The sequence below is a fragment of the Aphis gossypii genome, unplaced genomic scaffold (assembly GCF_020184175.1).
Source record: "Aphis gossypii isolate Hap1 unplaced genomic scaffold, ASM2018417v2 Contig00368, whole genome shotgun sequence".
NCBI classification, from domain to species: domain Eukaryota; kingdom Metazoa; phylum Arthropoda; class Insecta; order Hemiptera; family Aphididae; genus Aphis; species Aphis gossypii.
In genome coordinates, this window is record NW_026083081.1 from 134505 (window position 1) to 144735 (window position 10231).

At 31.2% G+C, this 10231-nt stretch overlaps 1 pseudogene; it reads right to left on the minus strand.

Moving 5' to 3' along the window:
- Positions 1 to 267: 267 nt before the first annotated feature.
- Positions 268 to 3205, minus strand: LOC126553906 (uncharacterized; annotated as a pseudogene).
- Positions 3206 to 10231: the final 7026 nt, after the last annotated feature.

Consider the following 10231-nt stretch of genomic DNA (forward strand, 5'->3'; position numbering starts at 1 on the left):
ACGGCGATCGATTTCAAACTTTCTATCGAATGGAGAAAAAAACTTTTGATATGTTGGTTGAACTTGTAGGTCTAAAATTCAAAAAAAGGATACAAATTATAGACGTTCAGTGTGTCCTCGAGAACGCTTACTTATTACTCTCAGGTAAGTCTACTTAATAGTTATAGTTATAGTTTATAACAATAAATAATAACCTTTAAAATAATCTTTATTAATCTGTATGTAAACTAAATTTTTTTAACAACAACATAAAATATTAATAATTATTCATTTATACGACCAATTTTGAGAGTTGTTTTTATTCAACTGTAGAATAGTAGACTGCTGTACTAAATCCAGTGGAGGTGATGTGGGCATTGATGTTGAAGGAGAAGATAAACTTGACGGAGTTGTAGAGTAAATAATATTATTTTCCATGTTCTGATATTCTCTATGATATCCAGTGTGGTAAAGATTTTGTTCAGTCCGTATAGGAATAGTTTCATTACGTTCATCAAGTATGTTTCCAATTAAACTTAACACTCCAACTATAAAACGCCTTTTTTGTCCAGAATTCATAAGTTTCATATCTGGTAATAAACTTTTAAAAAAACATAAATCCACATCTTCTACAGGATGATCTGACTTTTTTTTTTTACGAAAAAATCTAAAGCTGCCTTATTCACTTCATCTAGTCCTACTGAACGTTGTTTTTTCTGAAAAGATGAACTTTTGGTATTAGAGATCCATTGTTGTGGATTTGGTTCAGCAAAACTTGAATTTGAATCATTTGGGTTATCTTCAATTGGATTATTGTCAATGTTGTCTTCTTCACTTTCGGAAACATTACCAATACTTTCGTTTTGCTCACTACATTCATTATTTGGAGGCGGTAAAACTGGCATATTACCTATGAAAAAAGATATTTATATTTTTTTTTTTTGAATTTATCTTACAATTAATATTAATTTAATATTATTGTTATACTATGAAAAAAAATATTAACCTGACTGTTTTCGTGCTTTTGTAAAAGGCTCAACAAAATGTAAAAACTCTGCTAAATAATATGGTTTTTTGAACTTGGCAGCTGATCCCGACGGAGGTTTGGCTTTTAAATGTCTTGTAAAGCAAGCTCTCAAATTTTTCCATCGTTCTTTACATTCACTCACTATTTAAATACATAATATAATGTATAACAGTCAACATATGATATTACGAAGTATATTTGATAATATGGTGAAAAGTAATTTATATATTATAAACTATTTAATGAACCTTGTTTTAAATTTTCAATCATTTGGTATAGAAGTTGAACATTTTATAAATTTTTAAATACAAAATAATTATTACATTTTAAATTTAATAAATTTTGTCAAAATTTGAATTTCAATGCTTATGAAAAAAAAAATTGTGACATTGTATTTTTAATATTTTTCAACTGCTATCGAACCAATATATTAGGAGCCTCGTATTAATTGTTCACGCTTTTTGTCCCAGCACATAACATTTTATTGTTATTTATAGAAAAAAAAACTTTAAAAATTGGAAACTGAAAATGTCTGTACACCGCTCAAAACAATTCCAAATATTTTCAAAACTTTATGGTGTATAGAAAATGAAAATATAAACAGCAAAATAAGAAAATCACAAAATTTCTATCAGGGTTGTGTGAGGAAATTCTCAAAAAAAAAAGTTTTTATCATCATAATTATTTGTGTTTTGTTCGGTAGATTACAAATTGCCTATTTTTAAGTTTCTCAAAAAAATTTGATTGAATTTTTAATTTTTAATATTAACTCTTATGTAGGTACCTGGTTACTTATTTAAAAAAAAAAATATATATATTATATATAAATGTTATAATGTAACTATAGCACAAGTGTCAAAAAACTATTTAAAAAAAAATGTTTACCTAAATATTGTGTACAACAAAAATTATTTCATTTTTCAGGTTAGTATGAAAGTATAAAATAAAAAATATTGAATCTAGAGATTTCTTTATGTATAGGTATTTTTCTGGAGAAGTTTCAATGAGATCAATTTCATATTATTTTTTGAGAGGAGAAACAACCGTTCGTAATATTATAGAAATCACATCCAAAGCCCTATGGGAAGTTTTACAGCCTCTATACATACCCATGCCTAATCAAATAATGTGGAAAACTATTGCCGATCGATATAATGAGTTATGGAATTTGCCAAACTGTGTTGGTAGTATAGATGGCAAGCTCATACGAATTAACCAAAATTACCAAAGAATCTGCATTTGGTAAATTATTATTTAAAAAAAAACTCAACCTTAACGAAAATGTTTGTTTGCCACACGAAGAAAACGATCCAGCATTTCCCTATTACCTACTTCGTTGCAGATGAGGCATTTCCCCTATTTGACAACGTTATGAGACCCTATCCAAGACGTTCATTGACGAATACAAAAAGAATTTTTAATTACAGGTAATTTATTATTTTAAAACCAAATGAATGATTAAAATACTAGTGACTTTTAAATTATTTTAATATTATTAGATTATCCAGAGGTCGTAAGTCAGTTGAGTGAGCGTTTGGAATGATGGCATCTAAATTTAAAATGTTAGAAAGACCCATCAATTTTAAAACTGAAAAAATTGAAATAATAATAAAAGCTATATGTGTTTTGCATAACTTGATTCGAGTGCATGATGGTACGTACTCAATACCACAAGGAATTCAGCAGGATAATGTTGACTTGTTATATGAAGATACTGAGGGAAATATAGAAAACAATAGAACGAGACCTTCTTACTCAGCGATGGAAATAAGGGAAAGACTTTGCCAGTATTTTGTGAAACCATACGCAGCATTACCTTGGCAAAATAAGTATACAATTTAATAATTTTCAATACCTTGTAATCTAATTAATTACTTATACTTACCTAAACTTAATTTAACTTTTAAATACAGAAAATTTGTTTTATCATGTACCTATACAGTATGCTGTAAAATTACATTATTATACATAATATAGTTCTATACAAACTACTTAAAAATATATCTCATTAATTTATAACAATTAATAATGAAAAATATTAAATAAATTTTTTTTTCTTACTGTTGGTTTTCCAATTTCTCCCCAAGCCTTATTTTGTGCATTTCTATTGGAATATTCCTTTGTTGTGTAGTCATACAAACAAGGAAACATTTCCACGGTTTGTACAAATTGTACATTGGTATCCGGATCGTCTTTCATACTTCTATACATTTTTAAAACGTATTTTACAATTATATTAAACAACAATGACACAATGTATACGGTTCTAGAGGTTCTAAAGATAATGTGGCATAGATAAATTGTATTGCCTACAAAACTTCCATTTAATAACATTTTTCACCTAACAAAATATTTTTTTGAAAAAAATGTATTCTCTATATTCTAATTTATTCTTTTTTATGCCCCGTGAAAATTTGTAATAGGGAAGTATGTTCTTATGCTATTTATGTTATAAAATAATGTGTATATTTTAACGATTTATATTCTACAAATTTTATTTTCTATATTACAAGTAATATAATAATATATGTATATAATGTATAAGTAAAGTAATAAATAAAGTAAATTATCATAAATAAATAAATAAAATAATATGATAATATTATAATATAATATACATATATATAATAATATTTGATAATATAATGATATTAACTACTAGTACTTATCTAGTTAAAACACCTTGTACTATTCTACAAAATATATATTTTTTTGAAATAACGTACAAACGCGCAGTGACGAGTACCTATAACGAATGACAAAAGTAGTGCAAGCTGCACTTTGGTCACTGACAAAACTTCAGATATGATTCAAAACTGACGCAGGTTCTGACATGTTTGATCAGTGTATGGACCTGCGTGATTTTCACTATATTTCAATAACAAATTTCGGGAGTAACATGTTACTAACATGTTACTCCAAAATCACCTGTCATATCACGCGTCACGTTACTTTGGTGGGCGCCGCGACTTACAATCACAAACATGGCTAGCTTTTACATATTCGTTTTTTACATTTTCTATAAATTCATTTCCTTTACATAGTAATACAAATATACATTTAGGATTCCATTTTAGGAATTTTTTTGTTTGACCCATGGTATATCATCGTTTGACCATTTTTGTAAGACAAGTCCACAGAAAAAACATTCAACTATATCACCTACACCGGTATATTTTAAACTAGATTCAGATAACGAATATTTATTTTGACATGAAGTAGATGGATATGAGTTATATGTTTTTAATCTTGACATAAATGTGGTATAGTCTGAATGTACTGGATATGAATTATTTCGTACTAAATAAACTAAAGATGGAAAATCGTTGGAAAATTTCTGTAAATTCATGGTTTCAATAAAGCTCAAGATAAATACTTTAAAAAAACAAATCAATAAGCTAATTTACCAGAGAAATAATAAAAAAAATATAACAAGACTTAATTAAAATGTATATCAAGATAAATACTTTAAAAAAAAACAAATCAATAAGCTAATTTACCAGAGAAATAATAAAAAAAAATAAAACACGACTTAATTGTTCAACCGTTAGTAACAAACTAAATGTTTTAAATTAATCACGAATAGAAATAAATGTAATAACTTAAATAAACGTGAAACACAGATGCTATTTACACAGATATGATCGTTTCAACGCATATTTATAAACTAAGTATATTACTTGTGCATGTATAGTTATATACTAAACTGATTATATTAAAAAAATTGAAGTGCATGTGAAATCAAATCAAATAACGTGTGGAAGGGAGAATTACTTACCTAGTAAAAAATTCCCCGCTGTAAAATGGAGCCAGACGCCCCACGTTTTTTCAGAAAAACCATGGGGCGTCTGACTCCATTTTACAGCGGGAATTTCTTACATTGCAAGGGGACAATACCCCCTCAAACTTTTTTCATCTCCGCTGAAAAATGGAGCCAGACGGCCCATATTTATACTAATAAATGGTTAGAAAAACCATGGGGCGTCTGGCTCCATTTTACAGCGGGAATTTCTTACACTGCAAGGGGACAATACCCCCTCAAACTTTTTGATCTCCGCTGAAAAATGGAGCCAGACGCCCCATATTTATACTACTAGCATAGGTTGTTTAATTGTGTTACCAGATTTATTTTTCTGACAAATATTACACGTTTTAATATAGTTGGCTACGTCCTGTTTTATATTTCTCCATTGATATTTTTGTTTTAGGCGTTTCACCGTACTTGAGGTTCCCTGATGCCCCCCTACTAATGAATCATGATATTCCCTAATGATTTGATTTCTCTCTTCTTCCGTAAAACATTGTTCTTTATAAATGGTTACATGTATATCAGTGTTACGAAATAGGTAACGGAATATTGTACGAATGAGCTCATAACAGGTCAATGTTGTTAACCTTTCTAATCTAATTATAGCAAATTGATTAATCTGTTTATCGATATAGAATAATTTGATTTCATTTATCGCATTAAAATTATTTTCGGCGTTCATCTCCGTGTAAGGATGTTTTTTAAGATTTTAAAATACAGTGATTTTGTCTAATTGGTTAATTATTACAAATTTGTTATTTTTATCGAATGTTATCTGAGGCGGTAAATTATAACTGCTCATTATTTCTCTTATCGCCGGATGCGTTATTATTTTATCGTTTGATATTGGTAAAATTATGTTTTCGTCTTTTTTAACATTTTTTATACTTCCTTTTATTTTTATTATTTTGGAATTAAAGATTGGCCTAATCTCGGCCTCTTTATATATTTCAAAATCGCTAGTTGGCTCATCGTTCGTAACAAGATGTATACGAGATAAGCAATATGCGTTCGAATGTTGTGGACCGGCCCAATAGAGTATTTCATAATAATCGTACTCCTCGAGTTGTAACCTCCATCGCTAAGGGTTTAGCTATTTTGGTAAAGTTATCAACGAAACGATGGTAATAGTTTAATAAACCTAGGAAAGATTTAACATCTTTCTCGTTTGACGGTCTCGGATATTCTTTTATACATGATAATTTGTTCGGATCGGGTATAACCGTTTTCGCTGATCACGTGACCTAAATATAAAACTTCTTTACGTAGAAACGCGCATTTATTAGGTTTTAATTTCAGTTTGTGTACTCTCCATCGTGTAAAAACCTGCTCTAACTTATTTTGATGGTCTTTTAAACTTGACCCATGAACAACAATGTCATTTAAATATGCTGTGCATAATTCCTCCAAGCCCATTAAAATTGATTTCATGGCTCACGTAAATGTTGATGGCACTTAACTAAGTCCGAATGGTACACGTAAGAATTCGTAATGACCTGACTTTGTGGAATTGTGGTTAACTTGTGGTTTTGTGCGTATCCCCCTAACCTAACCTAACCTAACCTAACCCGCTCGCAAGGTCAAGTGTGGAAAAGTACTTCGATGAGCCTAAGGATTCTAATATTTCTAGAATAATCGGTAGACCATAAGCTTCATTCTCAGTGACCTCATTTAGTTTACGAAAATCTACGCACACTCGCAATTTTTGTTTTCCTTCCGCATCCTTTTTCTTTTTTACTACTACCAGTGGAAAATTAAATGGTGATATGGAATCGCGTATCATGTTCGCTCTTTAATTTCCTTCACTTGTCTTTCAATTTCGTCCTGGTACGCATGTGGTAACCTATATGGACGTATGTTAATCGGTTTAACGCAACGCGGTGTATTAATTTTGTGTGTAACTATATCAGTAGCACTTAATCGGCCACCTTCAAAAAAAAAAAAAACAAATCGGAAAAACGACAGCATAAGTCTATTATGTTATCGCTTTCTTCCTCATTAAGATGATCCGTATTAATAGTTTCTTTATTTTTTTTAATTTTATTAACATAATATATATATATATATATATTTTATGACATAATTAATGAAAAAATCGATCTAAAAACTAAATTAAAGACAACCTCAGATATTGACGAAGCTGTCAACAATTTAACAACACTCATACAACAGGCCGCGTGGACTTCCACAAAACCTGATAAAACCAGTAGCTCAATCAAAAATAACTCAAATTCTAATTCCTTCTTACTTCCGGAAGAAATTAGAAGTTTAATTACTGAAAAACGTAGGGCAAGAGCAACATATCAACTCTCCCGTCGTCCATCACACAAATCCGTCTACAACAAACTTGCAAATTCTCTGAAAAAAATCCTTGCTAAACACAAAGCCATTAGCCTTGAAAAAAAACTGCAACAACTCTCAGCTGCAAATGGTAGCCTCTGGAACGAAACCAAACAACTTCTAAAATTTAAATCCATCTCAACCCCTCTAAAAAAAATCGATAACACCCTAGCTATTACCGACTCAGAAAAATCAATCTTGTTTCAATCACACTTATCAAATATCTTCCAACCTCACGCTAATATATATGACCAACAACATCTAGACAATGTTAAAAAATACCTCGACTCTCCATTACCTTATGGGCCTCCAACTAAATTTGTCACCCCAAACGAAGTGAAAAACACTATCCTGAGATACCCAAATAAAAAATCTCCCGGTTTCGATCTTATAACCGCCGAAGTTACAAAATGCTTACCAACAAAAGCCATAGTCCTCTTAACATACATAATAAATGCAATTCTACGATTATCATATTTTCCTTCCTTATGGAAATTTTCTCAAATTGTAATGTTTGCCAAACCTAACAAACCTCCAGACTCACCGGACTCTTACAGACCTATAAGTCTCTTACCTTTTTTTTCTAAAATTTGCGAAAGACTAATTCTGCAAAGAATGTCTTCCCACATCATCAATAACAATATTCTTCCCCCATCTCAATTCGGCTTTAGAGCCAAGCACAGCACAATCCATCAAGTGCATAGATTAGTAGACGCCATCTCAACTTCACTCGAACGAAAGCAATATTGCTCCTGTGTCTTCCTCGACATTTCTCAGGCTTTCGACCGCGTCTGGCATGACGGTCTCCTCTTTAAACTGCGAGATTGCCTCCCATCACCTCTATTTCTGCTAATTAAATCTTACCTAACAGATAGATACTTTCAAACTCGCGTTGGCTCGTGTGTCTCAGAAATGTCTCTAATCCAAGCAGGAGTACCTCAAGGCGGTATCCTATCTCCCCTTCTATTCAATATATATGCCTCAGACCAGCCCATAACACAAGACACCCTTGTAGCTGATTTCGCAGACGATAAAGCGATAATAGCAGTACATGAAAATCATTTAATTGCCTCAACCAATCTCCAAATTCACCTAGACCTTATTTCACAATGGTACTCCAGATGGCGAATAAAACTAAACCACAACAAGTCGGTACACACAACTTTTACGCTAAAACACGGAATTTGCCCACCTGTTTCTGTAGACAACATTCCTATTCCGTCGTCTGACACCGTCAAATACTTAGGCCTGACCCTTGACAAAAGGCTAACTTGGAAACAGCATATAAGGTCCAAACGACTAACTTTAAACTCACGTTCTCGCTCACTCAAACACCTCTTATCAAAAAATTCACTAAACTCGAAACTAAACTTCTCATCTACAAATCATTATTAAAACCCATCTGGACTTATGGATTACAGTTATGGGGATCAGCCAAAAAAACTAATATAAATAAAATCCAGACCTTCCAGAACATCACCCTACGTAGAATAGCAAATGCCCCACCGTATATATCCAATCTAACCCTCCATAATGACATGCACATCAAAACAGTCGAAGAAGAATCGGTAATTTTTTACAAACGTTTCTTCTCACACCTAGCTAACCACAAAAATCCACTAATTAGGAATCTAAATACATTAACTTTGCCTGAAACACCTCGCCGTCGCCTGAAAAGGAGATGGTGCAGGGACCTCCTATTCTTATAACCTCCACGATCTAATCCTCGCTATTCATTTCACTCTTATTCCCCACTAAGTCATGGATTAACATAATCCATGCTCATGCCAAGTGTTGCTAATGGGTGACTTCTTACCCCCGTATTATCCAGTGTTTTTTTTTCTCTCTGCAAATACGCTTATTGTGCTTCTAGTATAGATTGTGTAACTTCTTATAAAAATTAAAAAAAAAAAAAAAAAAATTTTATTAACGGATTGATTCTCTTCGTTCGCGATAAAAACGTTATCGTAGTAAGGTTCCCATTTTAGATTACGTGGTTAATTGGTCAATTACATACGGTTGCTCGGATATGTTAATGATATTACTAATTATTTTATCACCTCTGACTGGGCTGATACTATTAGCTTATTAGCTATTATTACGTTTTCATTAATTTCGTGTTTTTTTTTACCGTTATTAATTTATGATCGATTTTTTCATCGGCTTTAATCTGTAATACACAATTACTTCTCAGCGGAATAATTATCGTATTATTATTTATTTTTTCTGGTATTATTACCACTTCTTTATCCAAATCTAACACAACTTTATTTAATTTTAGAAACGTTATGCCTAATATACCTGCTTCGGGTATTGGGAAATCGTCTTGCACAATATCGAATTTAACCACAAAAGATTGTTCGTCAATATAAATTGGAATAACGACTGATCCTATTGTTCCTACTGGGCTTGCATGTATTCCTTTAATATTTTTTTTATCTTTCTCGTTTACAATTATGTGCCCTTTTAAAGTTGAAATTTTAATTACGTTAATTTCTGATCCGCTATCAATTAAAAAATTATTTTCGTTTTTTATGAATTTATCAGAAAAACACGCTATGTGTTCGTGATCTATGGGCGTTATTATACGTACATTATTATTCCCAGATTGAATTTCCTCAATAGATCTGTTTTCGTTATTTTCATTATTTTCCTCTTCTAATTTTTTTTTATCTTTTAGCTTTCGACACTCGCTAATATCATGATTAGTTTTTTTACAGTATTTGCAGAATTTGCTAGAATATTCTTTTTTAATCTCGGTACTTGTATTTTGACCGCTGTTTAGATTCCTAAAATTAGGTAATTTATGTTCGCTTGTCCTACATTCGTTTGCGTAATGACCTAATCGTTCACAACGGTGGCATTTTATCGAATTTTTTTCTTTTATTCTCTTTTTATCAAATTTATTTTTATTATTCTGGGACTTATTATCCTCGTGTGCACTGCTAAAATACTCGGTCGTTTTTTCTTCCTCCATTGCGTGTGTCGTATACGCCGATTACTCGAACGTATACCAAAATAAAGTTAAACACAAAATAACGCAAATGAAGAACTTTATTTAAACACGACGTCCGGTG